Below are 19009 nucleotides of genomic sequence, written 5' to 3'. Positions count from 1 at the left end.
AATGAATAGTTTGTCTTATAGAATTGTGTAAATCATGTACCTTTTTTCTTAATCACTGGAGTATGAGCTCTCTGTTTGATATGTGCCATTATTAGCCAGATTGTAAAAATGACTTCTTATTGCTGGATTGATTTGATTAAAACTGTGTATCCAACCCTTTTCTCTCAGTAAAATAGGTGGACAATAATTGCATCTGTTAAGATATATGATTAATCTACACAATCAAGGAATCATGTATTTATTGAAATAGAACATACACCTTTTCCTTCGCATACAAGGAATAATATAGCAAAGGAATGGATAAGTTGCGCTTTATGTAGCAAGATTTTGTCAAGATTCAACATCCTGCTTTTCTGTTAGCTGACCATGTACTAGAACATCTTCTACAATATGTTGTACTCTGTGCCACTTGTAAGTCTGCTAATTGAGATGACTACCCAACCTCCACAGTATGCTTCATAAGGTGATCAGTGGTCTGTGAACATACCCAGAATTGTCAATAAGAGGTCTGGCAGAGATTGTGCTCACCAGTATCCTTTTCATGCCAGCCTAGTCCAGGGGAAAGTTTCTTGGTCCTGTATAGGGCTGGGCGTAGTTTGCGAAGTAGCGCTACGCGAAGCTATGCAAAGTGCACTTCGCACTACGTGAGCTACGCATAGCAATATGCGAACTGCGCAGTACCCTGTTTGCACTGTACTAGATGCCGTTTTCAATGATTGCACAGTGCGGACAAGCATCCGGCCCTGTGCAATAATTGAAAACAGCATCTTGCACAGTGCGAGCTGTAGTTTTCTGCCGCTCGAGTAGATTTTTACTTGAGCGGCAGCTTCCTCAATACGGACTGGTAGTTTCTCATCGCGAGCGGTCGCGAGCATACACAACCACTCGCAATGAGAAACCTGACCTCCCCGTGTTGAGAATCTTGCCGGGAGGTTTATTTTCCATGCTTGCGATCGGCAACTTGATGTTGCTGATCGCGAACGAAGAAAAAGTCCCGCCGGGATGTCATTTTGCTTGCTCGCGGTCGCCAACTTGACGCTGAGGACCGCGAGCAAGCAAAAAATGACCGCTGTACTACGCTATGCTATGCTACGTGTGTTTGCACTGTGCTACGTGCAGTTCGGCTAGTGTGTAGTAGTGCAAACTACGCGAGCTTAGGGTAGTGCTTTGCCCAGGGTTAGTCCTGTAGCCATACTAGCTCCAGAGAGTCAGCCTCCTTCTCGTGTAAAAGAGCACAATAGTTTATAGCTAATCACACCTCGAAACAACTTGGTCATGTCTTCAGCAGTTCTCTACAATTAGTTGATTATCTGTATGTATGGCATATTAACTCAATCTATGTTAGTGTTCATAGAATAGTATTCAAGATAATATTCATAGAGGTAGACATAACCCAGCTCTGCCTAAGGGGAACGCAAGCCACAATGTCGACCATGTTCCTAAATTGAAGCGATTAGTGGACAGTTGCATGCAGCAGCTTTCTGAGCACTCGTAGATGTTATCTTCCATGGCACCACACCTCCAGTCTGACACATCTAATGCTGGCCTGCTTGGAATCTCAGCAAGTGCCAATGCGCCCTCTATGCTGGTCTTTGTTCTCATCGGTCTTTACCAGTGGTCATTAGGGCACGGTTGTTTACCAGGATGCACGGACAAAAAATTGATTGTATGAAAGTTCGATATCATTGTCCGCAGCTATTATTACTGCTACAAATGCAGGGGCACCAATGCTGAGAGGTACAAGGGGCCTATTGCATCCCAATTATGGTTGTGTTTCTACTCCCCAAAGGGGGAGCAGGGTCAGTCATTTTTAATGCTTTCACAAAGGCCCAAAACACCCTTGCTAGGTCATTGGATACAATCGTAACTGTAGAGTATTGCATTTCTTTTGTTAACCATGATACAGTTAATTAAAACCTTTACATGATAGGAAAAAGGCAAATTTCAAATATAGAAACAAATAAATGGCGTGTGCGCAGACAAAGACGCTTTTAAAATATATATAAAAATGCAGTATGCAACAGGATCCTCTGAAGCCATGATCCAAAATGTACGCCCCAGTGCCAGTGGTCCATTTCAAAATTGTCCTTAGTAGTGCACATATGAGCAAAGTAACAGTGCATAAACAGTGCAAATAACACATATGGAAGCAGATAAAAAGCTTGCGCACAAAGGGCACTTTTCAATACATATATAACAAGCATTGATAATGCATCGGTTTCGCCTATGTGATGAATAAAATACTGTTTTTATCAATTGTCGCCCGGGAGAAGGCAAGAGCTCCCTGACAAATAACAGGGGAGTGGAGAGGATGTGGTGCAGTGGCAAGAGCTTCTAACTTGAGAGCTGGAGATCCAGGTTCAAATCTCCGTGGCAGCAACATCCTGTGATTCTATGCAAATCACTTAATCTCCCTGGTGATCAATTGTTACATAAATATGCTGCAAGAGTAAAAAGCAGAACTGTAATGAAAAAATTGTTGCACCAAAGTGGATGTTTACAGTATTACTGCGACGGGAAACTCATAAGAGAAGCAGACGAAGAACAAGCATTGGTAAATGCAGGAAAATATTCTACAGCCAATAGAAATGGAGGAAAAGTAAGTAGCATGCACAGGAACCAATGAGAAGCCAGGAAAGAGAGGAGGCGGGATCAAAGTCCCTTTTAAGTTGATATTAAAAACAATAGATTTTTTCAAGCACAGCGCAAGCACTGTCCAGGCGAAACCTAAAAAGCTGTGAGCTATCTGAGTCATCTAATGTCATCAATCAGCGCTACACTCCAATGCCGATAGCCCGTTTCAAGATTGACCATGATAATACAAAATACATTATTAGGCCCCCGTAGTGCTCAGTGCCTCTATAAAGAGCAGTGAATAGTAACAGTAGAATAATTAATATGATTTTTGAAGTGACGTTTATTGGGCAGTTCTATCCGAAAACTGTTCTCCGGTTTATTTATTCCAAGATGCCACTCAGGTAGCCAGTTCCTGGCTTTCATTTACTTCATCTCAAATTTGCCAATCAGCTTCTGGCGCACAAGTGAGGAGAAAATGCCAAAGTGTTGAAGCTGTAAAACTAGCGAGACCAGCATGTTTACAAACAACTCGTGAGAACATTGGCTAAGAAGACCCCGAGGGGTTCTTCAGAGCAGGCAACCATCCAGGATTAAGAAATGTACAGCATTCGTGCTCTTTGTTGTTTAATTTTCTGCCTTCACATTAAACAAATTACATTTACTTCAGACCCTATATGTTGCTCAATTCCTGAGAAAATATTTGTTTTAAAGCAGAATTGTCCACTTGCACGCGCATTTCAAATATTAAATTGATAAAGAAAGGAAAAACAATTTTGTACATTTCCGTTTCAATTTAGATATTATTAACAGAAACATTTATTGCACGACGAATCACTAGCATTGAAAAACTAAAGCACTTCACAACCACGGCCAGCATTTTTTCCTCCCTTTCTCTCGAAAATATTCGAGCGGTTGCAAAATTTGCTCTACTCCATCCTTTTCACAATAAATCCCTAGTACCTTAGGGGCCCAATTCACAAATTAGTAATTACACACCTACCAAGTATATCTTGCTCCTTCCAAATACTCAATTGCATTTTTATTACATTCATATACTAGTTCACTGGTCACTACCACACGCGCAGCACTTTATTTCCTAGGCATGTTCAACGGTGCGCTCCATGGTTTGGCATTTATCGACTCCCATAAACCACGTGGGTGGATTGACAGTGGCCTACTGTCAGAACATTCAATTTCTACCCCTAATATAGGGGAAGAAATCCAACCCTTTACACTATCCTCATGTTTTGCACACTAGCAGCTGCTAGTGGTGGCGTGGAGAGGAGGGGGATTATAAAAAATGAAAAAGAAAAAAAAGGAAATACAGAAAACTTCACTTACCTGCCAGCCACCGCCTCTCCTCTGTCCTCCTCGGTCGGCGCAGGAAACAGGAAGCACACATGCTCCCAGACTACCCTAAGCCAATTACAATGCTGCTGTCACCAGCATGTTTGCAGCGTCGTGATTTGGTCTGAGTGGCCTGGTTTGGTGCTCAGACAGAGAGTGGGAGGCTGTGCATGTTCTCCACCCAGCTGTGTAAAACAGCCGGGTGCAGAAATGCTAAGTGCGCATGACTGTTTGGCCGGCCCAAACCCACTTCTCCCCCTGTTCTTTTGGTAGCCCAGCCCCGCCTGCACCTAAACAGATCCAGAACTGAAAAATAAAAATGAAAATAACATGGCCTTATTATAATTCTCTTTTTAATTTGGGGTGCAGCTCCTCTGCCTTAGCGGAGGAGTAGCCGCTGGTTGTGCATGAGCTTTGACGCACAAGGCCATGTTGTACAGGCAGAGAGGCCCCTTACGTCACCAGCATCCTTCCCTTGCTCGAGCCCTGTTCCAGGTCAGCATTTCTTCAGGGAAAGGAGACCTACAACCATCGCATCATAGATATTGGCACGTCCCTTTGTGAACGAGTAATGTGGAAGGATCCTGGCCAGCCGCACTCTTGCCTACCCCAGAAGCAAAGCTGCAAAGAGTTCAGTTTGAGTACGACCCTTCTGGTTTAATCATGTCCTGATTCCTTTTGTGAATAAGTATATTCTCTAATTGCACTTTTTTTCTATTTGTGCTCCAGCAGATTGGACTGAATGATCGTGAATCTGGCTCTTGTTATGTTTGTTTTAAATATATATATATATATATATATATATATATATATATATATATATATATATATATATATATATATATATATATATATATATATATAAAATATATATATATATATATATATATATATATTTCCACACAATCCACTCCAATCAGGCTAGAAGAATGACCAGCACACCGATATCGTAGATGATGATTTTTAATTCAAGCCCCTAACCCCCACAACAGACGCGTTTCGCCAGAAGGCTTCGTCAGTGTATTGTGCCTGAAAAGCTCCAGAATTCTTTGCAGGTCACAATTTCACAGCCTATTAGGAGAAAAGAATTTGAGGATCTGAAATTTTTGATAGATAACAAGAGCATGTTTCAGATTGTGTAGTATGTACATGCAGTGTGTTTATTGTGTACGTAACTGAAGCACGATTGAGAAGATCGAGAAAAGCACAGAGAAAGAAACAGACAGCACATTACCCCCAGGTCCCTTCGTCCTCGACACCTTCATACTAAACAAGTGGAGATGACCATCTCCCGACAGAAAAAAACAAGAGGAATGCTGGGACACTAATACTGCCCCTCCCCCCGGGAGTACATAAGCAGGACTTACCCAGCAGACCTCCTGTTCTTTTTTTCTGTCTGTCGACAGAGTTGATGGTGTGCTGGTGCTGCTCCTGCTGGGCTTGAGTGGCGGTGCTTCTATGCTCCCCCCGCCCTGCTGCCTGGCTGTGTGGGCGTGGGGTTCCCTGGACTGCCTCCTGGCCTGCCGGGCTTGCTTGGAGTCAGTCTTTCCCTGGAGCCGGTGTTTGGTTTCCTGTGTTCCCGGCTTTGCTGTGTGATGCCTGCTCCTACCGGCCCTTTGTGGCTGGTGCTGCCTTTCCGACGGTTGCTTCCGGGTCGCGGGCTCGGCTTCCCGAGCCTGGCCGGGGAGCCGTGCCTTGCTGGATGGGCTCCTGATGACTTCTGGGCAGATGGTGATGTGGGGGCCTTGCTCCTGGGGTTGGCCCCCGCTCGGGGTAAGTCCCGTTTTCGGGTTCCTTCTTTCCTGCCGTGCGCACTTGGAGCGTTTGGCCTCCTGCTGTCTTTTGTTTTCTGCTTTCATGCTTCTTCGTTTCAGTGGCGCTTGTCTCCGGCATGGAGATGTTCGCAGCTTGGTGGTTCTGATGCATGCTGCGGGCGCTTTGTTCCTGCTGAAAGATTCTGGCATGCTGGAGGGTGGGGGCCTGGTTAGTGGGATTGGCCCCCGCTCCGGGTGAGTCCCGATTTCGTAAATGGAGGTCTGGGTGGTGCTCTGGCGCCCTCGTCTTGCGAGCAGCTTTCTTAGCGCAGTAGGCAGCGCGTCAGTCTCATTCTCTGCAGGTCCTGAGTTCGATCCTCTGAGAAGGCGTTAAAGGGTCGGGGTCCTTTTGACCTTTTTGCTGCACTGTTGTGTCCTTTGGATGTTTTGTGTAGCGCGCCTGTGGGTGCCTCCCTATATTCTGAATCCGTCGGCTGCCGGACTGAGACAGCCCAAAGGTTGGGTCTCAAATGATTTGTATCTCTCCTACCATTCCACATCCCTCTGGCATTTCTGATTGCTTAATATGTGTGTGAATGTTCGCAGGAGGCATGACCACGCTTTCACATTAGCAGGATACAGCTCGTTTTTAGACTGGCCTTCCGGAGCGTGGCTGCCTGTGCGGGGGTTTGGGCCGGGGTGTCTGTTGGCTGTGTTTACTCCCTTACATTTTTTGTGTGCAGTGGCTGGGTCTCTTGTTTCCAGCCTGGCATTGTTCGTTGGATGGGGTTGTGTTCCTTGCTGAGCCCGTTTTTCACCCTGTCTGTGTTGCTGCTCCTGCTTCTGGCTCAGTGGACTGATGCGTCCATTGCAGGGCCCTTTGCTCGACCTCGTGGTCACAGGTTCGATTCCGGGCGGGTCCTCTCGACTTTCATCCTTCTGAGGTCGTTACGATGTGTTCCTTTGAGTTGCTTGGCAATACTCGTCTGTTCTTCAGCGCCGAGAGTCCTTCGGTAAATGTGCGCTTTCGAATTCACATTTTTTGACTTGATGCTGGCCCGGGTGTCTTCCTTGCTGCTCCTATTCCATTCCCTCGTTTTGGCCGCCTCCTGGCTGGAGATCTGTGTACTTGCTTCTCTGTGGTTTGGTCTCTGCTCAGTGCCGGTGTCCGGCTCTGCTGGCTGCGCCTCATGTGCTCTGGGTGTTTTTCCCCCTGACATCTGTACTTTGGGCGCTGTGTGTGGGTCGTCCCTTTGTTCTCTTTTCCTGCAGCTGTTCCCTCTGTTGGTTGTCCTGGGTGCGGTGCCTCGTCCTTGCCTGGTTTTGGTTGCTTTGCGGTGGGGGCCTTGTTGTATGGTTGGCCCCCGCTCTGGCTGTTTTTCGCCCCCCTTTTATTCTTCTGGGTGCTGCATTGCGTTGCCTGCGCCTGTTGCTCATGGCCTGTGGGTTCGTGTCTGGCCGCTGCTGTCGGGCTGCTGCTGGTCCTGGGGTGTTGCCTGGCCTTCCTTCTGGTATGTGTCTGGTCCTTTCTTCCTGACCTTCGGCCCGCCCTAGATCTTGTCTTCTTCAGGGGTGCCCCTACTTTGGGCAGCTCTATGGCTGTTTGTGGGCTGCCTCGGGTTGGCGTGGTTTCCGGTCGCCTCTGTGGTAGCTGTTTCCTTCGCTGGCTCTGCCTTTGCTGGTTTCTGGGTTTCCCTGTGTTGTTGGGGTTTTCCTGCCTGCTGGCTTGCATCTTGACGTCTGCCTCTCTTGTCTCGATGTGGCTTCCCTCTTCTTCGGCGTCGGCCCGTTGGGGGTGCGTTCTGTTCCCCCTCTGCTCCGGGCTCCCTGCCCCTTCTGCTGGTGGTTCAGTGTTCCTGTTCCTTGGACTGCTGCGGGGGTTGTGGGGGGGTCCTGTGGGCTCCCCTGGTTCCGGTTGGCCTGCTGTGCTGTTCTCCCTCAGTGGCCTTGCCTCAGGTGCGGTCTGGCTCTTGGGCCTCTGTTCCGCTTGGTTGTCCTGTTTTCCCTTCCTGGCTTCTGTGTGGTTGGTGGGCGTTTGGGGCTCCAGGCTCCTAGCCCTGTTTCTCCGGTCCCTTGAGGTGCGCCTGGTTCCTCTGTTGGGTGGTTGCCAGTTTCGTGGGCTCTTTGGGGTGCTCTGTCCCTTCGGGTTCTGTTCCTCCCTGCCTCCGCTTGTTCTCGTCTGTTTCCTGCAGGGTGCCTGGTTGTGTGTCTGCCTAGGTCTTCCTGTTGCTGTGGACTTCCCTTTGTTCAGGCTTGGGACTTATGGTGTTGTCCGGGGGCCGTTTCTGTTGGCTTGTCGGGCTGCTTCTGCACTGGCTCCCCTTGTGCTTGCCTTTGGCTTGCTTCTGGGGTTTCCTGTCCGCCCCTCCTGTTTCTACTGTGGTGCCTGCCTGGTTTGTTCCTGGCTGGGGCCTCTTCACGGCTGCCGTTTCCTTTAGTGCCTCCTGTTCTACGGGTTGATATGCTGTCCCCTTGCTCCGCTGTCTGCGCGGTGGTTGTGCTTGGTCGGACCGGGTTGGGCCTACCTAGCCTCCTCGGGCTGCTGGGTGCTGTTGGCTTCTTGGTCCTTCTGCTCTCCGGGGTGTTTGCTCCCGGGGTTGTTCTGGTTCCCTTGGTGGGTGCCTGGCTGAGTTTTCGGCTGGGGTGTGCCACTCCTGCATGTGGGGCTCCTTTTTGGGGCTCTGCTTCCTTGCTGGTCTCCCTTCAGGTCCTGGCGGGGTGTTCGGCTTTGGGGCTGCTTCCGAGTGGTTCCTTCTGGGCCTTCTCCTGCTGGTGGTTCTCTTCCCGGGCTTGTTTTCCCGGTGTTGTGGGCCTGGGTGGGGTTCTGTGGCTCCGGTTCTGCCGGCTTCTTGCTGGTTGTGTGTGTCCTCTGGCTGTGCCTCCTGGGTTTTCGGGCTGTGCTGTCTTTTTCGGCCTGCTCTGGGAATTTGTTGCCGGCCGTTTCCGGGTTCTTCCTAGTTCTGGGGTCCTGGCTCGCTTCTTCCTCCCTTGCTTCCCCAGACTTTGTTCCCGGTTTGGGTCTGTTTGGGTGCCCCACCTCCCTCCTTCTCTGGTTGGGGTGCGGTTCTGTGGTGCTCTTGCCTCTGTGGGTCCCTCCCTCCTGGCGGCGGGTTGTCTGTGGTTTTCCTGCTGCTTGGTCCTCTGCTCTCCTTCTGGGGTTTGCTTGGGTCTGCCCGTGGTCAGGGTTGCTTGGTTATGGTCCTGGCTTCCCGGTTCTGTTGGCGTTTTGTTGCCCTGTTTTTTTGCTGTTTGCTTGGCTCCTCTCCAGTGTTGCTGGGTTTGGGCCTTGTGGTTGTGGTCTGGGTGCTCTGCTCCCTGGGCTTTTCTTTTCAGCTGCTCCTGCCCTTGCTGCTTGTCTGGCCTGGGTGTGGGGTTCCTGGGCGGTCCTGTGCTGTGTGGGCGCCTTCTTTGTGCTGCTCTCTTTGTTCGTTGGGCGGGGGCTGGGGTTTTCCGGGTTGCTCTGTGCTCCCCTCCTGCCTTGTGTTCCGTCCCGTTGGGGTTTTCTGGACTGGTTTCCAGTCTTGTTGGCCTCTCCTTGTTTGGTGGGCTTTCGGCTGGGTTCTGGGGTTCTTCCCCGTCCCTGTCTTTTGGGTCGGGTTCTCGGTCCTGTTTGGCTCCTGGGTGCTTGTTGCTTCCGGGGCTTCCTCGGCCGGGTTTCCTCCTCGGGTCTCTTGGGCTTGTGTCCTTTCTTTTTGGGCCTTCCTTTTGGTCTGGGTGCTTGTGTCTGCGCTCTTCTGGCCGTTTCTTTCTTTGGCTTTCTTCCAGGTTGTCTCGTCTTCCTGGTGTGTCTGCCTGGCCCTGTGTGACTTCCTGCTGGTTCTGGCCTTGGCGGTCTTCTCCGGTGGGTTGTTTTGGCTGGTCTTGGTACCTGGTCCGGGTTCCGGTTGCCGGTTGCTCGGGTTGGTGGCCTCCTTTGTTTGGAGCCCCGGGTTTTCTTTCTCTCCGGCCCTTGTCCCTGCTGTCCTGTTCTGGGTTGCGGGCCGGTTGTTTCCTGCGGTCTTCCTTTCCTCCTTCTCGGTGCTCCCTTGGGTGGCTGCTTTTGTTGTGGTATCCTGGGTGTGCTTGTGCGTGCGGAAGGCCGGGTTTCTGCTTTGGTATTCTCCACTTGTTTAGTGTGAAGGTGTCGAGGACGAAGGGACCTGGGGGTAATGTCCTATTACTTACCGGTAATCTTCATTACTCCGGGTCCCGTAGTCCTCGACACCTTCATACGCCCCTCCCTCCCTCCCGGGCGGCCGGCCTTCCTGTCTGGGCTTGTTAGTACAGGAGGTCTGCTGGGTAAGTCCTGCTTATGTACTCCCGGGGGGAGGGGCAGTATTAGTGTCCCAGCATTCCTCTTGTTTTTTTCTGTCGGGAGATGGTCATCTCCACTTGTTTAGTATGAAGGTGTCGAGGACTACGGGACCCGGAGTAATGAAGATTACCGGTAAGTAATAGGACATTTGTCTCCATTTTTTTAATTTAGAATTTTTGCTGTTTGACATAAATTGCAACATTTCCAGATTTTTCTGTGGAGTGGGAAAAGGCACTTACGTTCTAGAGACCTCGAACAAACTGGAGCCAGCACTGAGGATGCAAAAACATTCTTTCAATTTTGGACTGAGCTGAAAATCACATATGGCACTAGGCCAGCGTACGATAAAAATAAAAACCTAAAACGCCTATTTCCCTCAAGCCTTCAGGGTAAAGGAGTAGCAACTAGAATTCTCCATATCTTTTAAAAATTCATGCATCATGTCTAAAGAGCATGTCTAAGCCCAGGAGTCTGTCTGAGCTCTGTACAATACGAATAAGCATACAATCGTTTGTAGCATAAGACACACTCACTCTTATATACAAACATCATTATACAACGAGAGTAGTATAACATTGAGCTGGCGGGCCTGAATTAAAAAAGTAATCGAACCTGATTTATGAAGGATCTTTTTTATCACGTACATTTTGGAGCCAAAAGCCCTTCTGAGTTGCGGATCTGATGGCAGTCATTGGCTGTCCACAAGAGAAGGTTTTCTCCTGCAGATGCCATTACATGACACAGGCACAGTCTCCATATACAGAAAACAAAACGAGATGCCATAAAGGCAGGCTGAGCACACCAGGATATCCAGGGGATAGGTGGGGCACTAAAAGACCCACAAAGATTTTTTTTAAATGGACGTTTGGATTGTGTTGCACAGTTCCCAGCTGCACTCAGAGTCCGCAAACGAAAAGAAATACAGATCCCCTTTGACAGCTGTCAAATGTCTGCAGACCTGGTAAAGAGCCTGCAAACTGTGTCAGCTTTAACCCCTCATTGGACCCCTCTTTCGTAATCGACAGGCTCTCTACGAGTTCACCGACTACTGAAAGGGAGTTCCTTGAGGGTCTAAAAATGTTATTAGTTTGTAGACCCTGTGCCCAAGGCTTTAAGTGGGCCGGCTCCAATTGGTGCTCAGCACTGGCAGTTCTAAAAAGCAGGTGCTGAGACGGGTCTCTATCGTGTTCTCCATTTTTGCCCGCAGGGTGAAAAAAAAATCTTAACTTTGCAGGTGGGCCACCCTTCACCGCCTTTGAGATAACTTCAAAGAGACTCATTATAGTTCTTTCGCAGTCCCATCATTTCAGAACTGACGCGGTTTCAATATTCTGTACAACGAACCCATAGTTTTTTCTTATTTATCTTACACAACTAAGAACCCGTGGCAAAGCCAATAACCCTGACTTGTTGTACATGGTTTTTTACTTGTAATATATATCTGTATGCAATGACAGAAACAGCGAAATACCAGTCGAGCGGCACACTATGCTAAGCACAGATTTTAAGCTTCAGCATTTTTAAGCCACGCCCTTAATTATATTATCCGCGCCCCTTTGAGAGACCCCCTAGTTTTTTCATTCCACTTAAAGCCCTGCCTTAGCCTGATCCCCGGTTCAGCTCCCAGGCAGCTGTTTCAGCCCCTTTGTTAACATTTAGGTTCTGCAGACCCACACATGGCATACGCCGACCCCAGTCGGTAAGTGCCAGCCATGTAAGTGCGATCAGCAAAGATGGGAATTCCTGGCTTGAGTCCACAGGCCCCATATGTAACCACAGACCTAAAATCTTTTAAGAAAGGAGAGGGTCTTTTGGCGGAAATTGGTGTATCCTTCCACAGAAAAGGAGAGGTCCTGCCATCTTTCGAACAGGATCCTTACTGTCTATGTGCTTTTCCTTCTGCATAATTGCTTGCTAAATTATAGTGCTTACGGGTGATATCTGGCTTAACTCACAAAAGGGTCAATCTTGGGAGACAGATAGCAATCCTGCAAACCATAACTCACAAAATGCAATGTTTATGACATCACAAACAGACATGTAGCATCCCCTAAAAGCACAACATAAATAAATAACAATATGTACTCAAGTCAATAAATTAATATCCAGTCATGGTCGTCTCTTTCATCGTGTTAATGGTAATGGGACATGTCATCTCATCTCTAAAACTATTTCTGACATTTTTTGTTGCATTTGAGACATCAAGGTTTAGTTCACAAGCATTAGATTTGGAGTACAAATTATTATTTCTTTGATTGTTGTGAGAATTCTCGATTGAGGAGCTAATCATAACTGTTGAATGCAAACATTGTTTAGGTTTTGTTTTGTAACATAACTTAATTTTAGTTCTAGCCTTTTCAGTGAATTTCAGAGATTTTTAAACATATGTTAAGGTGTTATACCCAATCTAAACCACAATTTAAAGTGTAATTTCTTCAGTTTAAAAAGTATCTATCTATCTTTCTATCTATCTATCTATCTATCTATCTATCTATAAATTTCATAAATTATATAATATATATTACTATAAGTACACAGAGGATGAGAAGCCCAGCCGGTTGGATTTGCTAGCCAACAGGCATCTGGTGGTTGCTAAAGTGAGGCATCTCCATGTTCTTTGCATCACACGTGTTGTTTCCTAAATTTAATTGAAGAAATGGCACCTTTTTTGAACAACAAGATGATTGCGAATAGTCTTGAGGTAAAATGCAATTGACATTGGAATGGGTTTAGCGTCTATCAGAGTAGGGTGAAAGAAATAGGGGTTTGTTTTGTGTTGAATCGATTGAGTGAAGGGCACCCCTATTTTTCTTTTTCACTCTCATTTCCTCTGTTTTTTAAATGAAGAGTTTGACGTCAACAAATTTGAATACTGCAGCCATAAATCATCTTATGTGACCTGGCTAATGCCAATAACAAATATGAATGGAGAACACACAACTGACAGCACAAAAACAGTGTATGTGATCAGCCCCATATATTGAAGAGTGGGATACTGTATTTGAGACAAGTGTTTAAATTAAGGAAGCGTGTACTACTTTGTATTGTATTTCAAGGACGCGTCCTCACTCTTGTTTCAGGAGCCAGGCACCCCCTAAGGGGGATTTGCTTCCTTGAACATAGGAAAAGCACCTTCTTCTCATCACATGCAGCTTCGCTTTCTCACGTACATGATTGATGTTGTTTAGGGTTATTAGATGGCTCCATGAAATTGGAGCCCAAGTACTCCAGTGCTGACCTTCCTTTGAACAGCCCACTGCATCGTGGTAATTGTGGTCTCCAGTCACACGCATTAGGCTAGCTGCACAGACAGAGCAGACCATTGGAGCCTTTCAAGCATCTTTTGAGGCAGAGTGTGCTACCGCTGTTCTTTGCTGCTCCCGACGTGTGAGGGGGAGGCAAATATTCAGCCCTGCCACCGAAGACTTCCTGAGAAAACGAAGAGGGCAGAGGAAGCAGGAAAGCGAGATAAAGAGTAGTAAGAAAGATGGAGGCGTTTGGGATTGCATGCATGGTATGGTCTGGATTGACAGCGCAGTTATCACCAGACAATTATGTGAGCATCAGTAGAGAGGGTTTTGGCTCCACCCACATATAGAGAGCCAGGAGTACTTGTTTTGATTGGGCGGCAGTTGTGGTCTTCCACAAAAAAAGTGGATGCCCTCCACACAGCTGTGAACATTTTGTTTATTTATTCAGATGCCTAAGCTTGAAATTTCAGTATGAAAGTGTCTTAGATAACAAGATGATTTATGGTTTTTTTTTCTGGCAGGGAGTCGTTACCCACCAAGCACCTCTCCTTCCATCTTTTGCTTTCTGCTTACACGTCTTCAACACCTGCAACAGTAGCAGAGGTGCCTCAAACATTGGATACATACAAAGAAAAAAGGTCACAAAAGGCTTTCTGGAATAAAACAAAACAAAAAAAATGAAGGGATCAGTTTTCTGCATGATGCTTATTCGAAAAATGCACCATCATATTCATAAAAAATGAATTTTGGTTTTGTAATAAAAGTATAATAGCATTGCGCACACGATGACCTTTGGGAGTCAGGTTTTAATGCTCTTTCCCATCTCTTTGTGGCCACGTAGCACAGGATCTAGTTGCAGGCTTTTAAGATGGAGTGATTGTGGGCTTTGTCTGGCTGCGGTGATTGAATTACCTTTCGTGCGGCAAAGCGGACGCTAAAATCCTTCTCCCTCCCCTCCTTCGGGGCAGACCATTCTAACGCAGATGTGTCCGAGATGCAAAGACTCTATCAAGGCGGTTCCACGGGGGTCAATTGAATGCACTTAATTGCTCTTTATCTCACGGTTACAGTTTAACACGTCTATTAAAGACCGTTCAAAAGAGGGATACAGTTACGGCCATTGTCGTTGGCTCTGGGAGTTTTGCTGCGCATTTCCTAATCTTTTCTCTTTCTATATCCGCTCCGTATCGCTTGGGCGCAGTTGTGTGCGCTATGAATGGAGGGCGGATTGTGACGGGGAAACCAAAGGCACGCGGGACGTGTTTCTTTCAAGGGTAGCTGCTGAATAAGGGATCAAACCATGAAAAGGAGCAGGGGTGGAGAGAAGAGTATAGTACATCCCGGTTCGAGTCCAAGCAACAACCCAGCATCTTGTGATTCTATGAAAACCACTTAATCTCCCCTGCCTGCAAAAAATGAATTTGTCCTTGGGTAACGTAACTGGTGTGCTCATGTAAAGCGCTCCAATACCTTCGGGTCGAGTTTGCGCTATATAAATCTGCAGGAAAAAATAGACAGCACCAAGTACGGTATGTGTGGTAACGGTGCCTATACCCCTCAAAACGGGTGCACTACTCATAAGGTTGAAGGTATGTTAATAGTCCAAAACAATCAGATAATGTATCCTTCAATGTTTTATTTTTTAGACACAAATAGTTTATCGCCTTATTGATGTAGTTGTGTAGACATGTGACGTTCTTCATGAGTCAGAAGTATATTCGATGGAATAGGCCACATAACTGCTTTTTTCTATAGATCATTCAACCAAAGTGCGGCATGGGGGTGGTCCAGGGCTCAACTATTGCTAAAATTCGAAACTATTGAGACCCATTTTTATAGGATGCTGAAGCACCTGTTAGGAATGGCCCTCCTACACTGATTCCAAATGTGAGGGGGTGTAGCATTCTAGAAAGGAGATCCATGTGTTTATACTCAGTCATATATCCTAAATATATTTACCTACACAATGTCAAAATGCACATTTTCTACACTTTTAATGTATTTATATACATGTTGTAATAGTCTTTACATTTCTGCTTTTGCCCATACTGAGTTTCTGCCAGCAGAGTCCTAAATCAGCCCGACACATGTTTCGCTCTGTGGTGCATACACCCATGAGCTACATCAAGACTTGTATACTGGCTTGAGTCTTGTACATGAAGTAGCCTGAATCATATAATACAGGGGGTCCACATTCTCATGTCCCGCCATGTCTATTAAGCATGTGCCGATTTTAACTGAATTATCAATATGTACATCTGCATATTGATAAGTGTCAGGCATATGTGGCACTATATTCTTGGAAGTCCCTTCAAAAATCTTATATTTATGCTGAAGAAGCAAAGGTGTCTTTTACAACTCTGAAAGGACCTTTAAGTAATAAAGCTCTGTAAATGTCAGTAAGAGCTTGATTCATAAAAATTGTAATGCACATTTGTGATAAGCTCTATGGTTCTGATGCCCATCAGGGGTTTGCACCTTCCCTACTATCTAGGACACTGCAGTAGGGCTGGAAGCGTATCCTAATGCTTTGTGGAGAGGATAGGAGTATTTCCGCAGGGTGTGCCGAGCTCCCAGTCCCACCCGCTTTCCTTGGTGCTGTCCTCTCAAAAACCTCCCAAGCCAAATGTTTAAGCAAACATGACTGTCACGCAGTTCCAAATTCAAAATCAGGGCTTGTGAGCAGGGGGAAACGGGCAGAAGTAAAAGGGTGGCACATCTGGCAACCGTAAAAATATTTTCACTGTGTGAGAAAAAGGAAAGGACCTTGGAGGGGTACGATCTGGAGACAAAGCAGGGCTTTAACCCCATCACTGCCTTTCTGGTCCTGGTGGAGGATTTTGAGAGGACAGCACCAAGGAAAGCGAGTGGGACTTGGAGCCCGGCTCGCCTTGTGGAAATACTGTTATCCTCTCTCCAAAGTATTATAATGAGCTTTCAACGATCCTGCGGCCTCCTAGATGCCAGGGAGTTTGCCACGCCTCTGATGGACATCAGTACCATAGAGCCTCAATGCATAAACTACAAATTCACTCTATGCAGTCGTTTCCAGCTTACCTTGGGACCACTGTATGACATCCTTGTGAATTAAGCCAGTATGGTGTGCAACATGGTGGCACCACCTATATTGGCAGGCCTGCTATCAGCATCGACCAGGTCTTGCAGGCACACAGTCAATGGGATGCATAGCGCTGGAACTCGTGCTGTGCATAATAATTGGTCTTTTTGGTCAGGCATTCTTTCTGTCTTCTTCCCCTGTCCAAGTCTTGACTCACCCATTGAATGTGAGGCCAGCAAAGAGCCCTAGGCTGGGGGCCTTTTCTCTTTCAACGAGAGAACGATTTGGCACATGACATAGCATGTGTGCAAAATTCAATTTTTCCATTTTGAAAAAACGCTTGGGAATTTGCAAATTATATTCCAACTTCAATATTCATTTTATGATTAGGAAGCAATCAGCCCTACAAACCTATAATGTCTTTTCTAAAATATCCGTATAGTATGTGTCTCTTTTTATATGTTAGTAGTTTGACCAACTACAAGGAAGCCTGCATGGAAAAAAAGACAAAAGCATAGTGCGCAGACCGCTATGCACACCAAGCTGAGTTCTTTATGGCGCGCTGCAGGAAACCGACCATATTATTTGCGACAGGCAGATCCCCCACCAGGGCGACTGGTCATGTACTTAAATAGGATAATTTATTTTTGGTTTCTTGTTAAGAACTAGATTAACTTTAAGAAGGCCTGTGAGGGTTGTACAATCATGTATTACTTTTAGTTCTTGGATAATCAACAAATGATCATGAGTTAAATCACCACTAAGTTGATTCTCTGCGTGCCTCTGTTTATTTGCATTGAGCTTCAATGGAAAGAGGTGAATTTTTGTGCTGCTTTCTATGTCAGGCTTGGAATTGTTACGAGTGAGTGAGTGCACATAAACGAATTCTCTATTAAGGAATTTAAAATGTACTGCCCTTGAAAGGATACAGACTAAGAGCACTGGAGAGTTAAAAAATGCCCCAAAATAATTTCCTGAAAGTCACTGTGAACAAACATCAACTTTAGAGGCATTATTTTTTATGTTAAAGCCGTAGAATTGTATGGAGGCAGACAAAAAAGCCTGGGTAGATCTTTAATTATGGTCAAGCAATTTGCGAATTTTGAGCTGCAGCAAATTTCCCAAAATTTTGCATCAGGCATAATTATTTGCTTACTGGAGACTGGTAAAGCAGAAGATATCTTACCGCAAGATATTTATGCTTGAAATATTTGCCCACTGGTATCTCATGTGACTTGTACATGAGGTATGTCCTCAGATTAACCCCTCCTTAGTGGGGCTAATTCCCCTGCCGTGCTGGGGGAGGGGGGGAGCACGCAGCGCGGCGGTGTTCATGACGAGCTTGGCTCGTCATGTAGCATGGTGGCCCTGTGCTCATGACGAGCTGAGCTCATCACGACCACGCCTGTTCCAATGGAACACCCAGCACAGCAGGGGAATTATCCCCACTTGGGCGCGTCGCAACAGTCAGCTCGTCATGAGCACAGCGCGACCGTGCCTCATGACGAGCTGAGCTCGTCATGAGCACGGAACAGGTTAAAACATTTGTTTAATGTTGCATAATTTTCATGGAATTTGGTGGAAAAAGGGTAGGAGATATTGCATACCCAGGTGACAACTCATTTTACACAAGCGACCCCCCAAAATTACGCATTAAGATATAGCTTAAACAGTAAATGGCCCTGTTGACAAGCAAGATTGCTGAACAATCCTGCCATACATACATGTGTACTTCAAAAAGGCCACCACCTCTCCCATAGTCCTTGTGAGGCATGCGCTCTGTCAGAGCTGACAAAGCTGTTTTTGTACACTTATAAGGAGTTATTGATTAAACACTAGCATGACAATGACACAATTGTGTTATGTGTGGATCTAGTATGTTTACAAAGGGAGTGTCCGGCATTTAGAGCATATCTCCTGTAATGGTATGACCTGGAAGAGTCCTGAGTTTAGGGCATGCTTACTCTAATGGTATGGCCTGGAAATCTCTGGCGTTTAGAGCATACTTCCTGCACTGGGAGGGGCCTGCAATGACTCGCATTTAGAGTGTACTTCCGGTAATAAGTATGGCCTGGACTTTCTGACGTTTAGAGCACATTTACAGTAATAGCATGGACTAGAAAGACTGGCATTTCGACCAGCTTTCCTTATTTATTTATTTATTCATTTATTATTTATTTATTTAATGCGATTTTATACACCTCGAACATTACCCGAAGGTGTCAGAGCACTTTACCAGTTGCGATACATAAGGACTTAGGATTACATGAGTTACATAAAAGATACAAACAGAGAAAATTGCAAATGTACAAGTTGTAAAGTCACTCAAGGAAGAGATACAAATGAATAAACTCTAAGAATCACATAGGAATGGTAGTGAGTACAAGGGTCTACTACAGATACTAGTGGTTAGAGTTATCTCTATATACATATATACAAATAGATTTTCTCAAGATTTTGGGTGAGGGAAGCAGCATGCCGGATACAGTTTGTGCTGGGCCGTACGAAGTAGGCAGAGTCCGCAAAGGTTAACAAGGGGGCGGCCAATGCTCTCCCCCCTCCAATCCCTGCTGCTTTAGATAATTACAGCGCCAATTGCTTCTGGGAGGGGGAGGGGGAGGCTTCAAGTGCGCAGATCCAGCTCGGGCATGCAGCAGCAATTTTAAAGCCAGGCATGTTCCAGAGGTAATGTAGCAACTTGGCACATGTAGGGGTGCGATGCCCCTCC

General features: G+C 46.3%; 1 protein-coding gene across 2 annotated transcripts in view; it reads left to right on the top strand.

Moving 5' to 3' along the window:
• The window catches only part of EPHA5 (EPH receptor A5), an 835947-nt gene that overhangs the window by 566547 nt on the left and 250391 nt on the right, over positions 1-19009 (top strand). The gene's annotated exons all lie outside the window — the stretch shown is intronic.

The sequence above is a fragment of the Lissotriton helveticus genome, chromosome 2_1, assembly GCF_964261635.1.
Source record: "Lissotriton helveticus chromosome 2_1, aLisHel1.1, whole genome shotgun sequence".
Lineage (NCBI taxonomy): Eukaryota > Metazoa > Chordata > Amphibia > Caudata > Salamandridae > Lissotriton > Lissotriton helveticus.
This window is presented reverse-complemented; position numbering and strand designations above follow the sequence as displayed.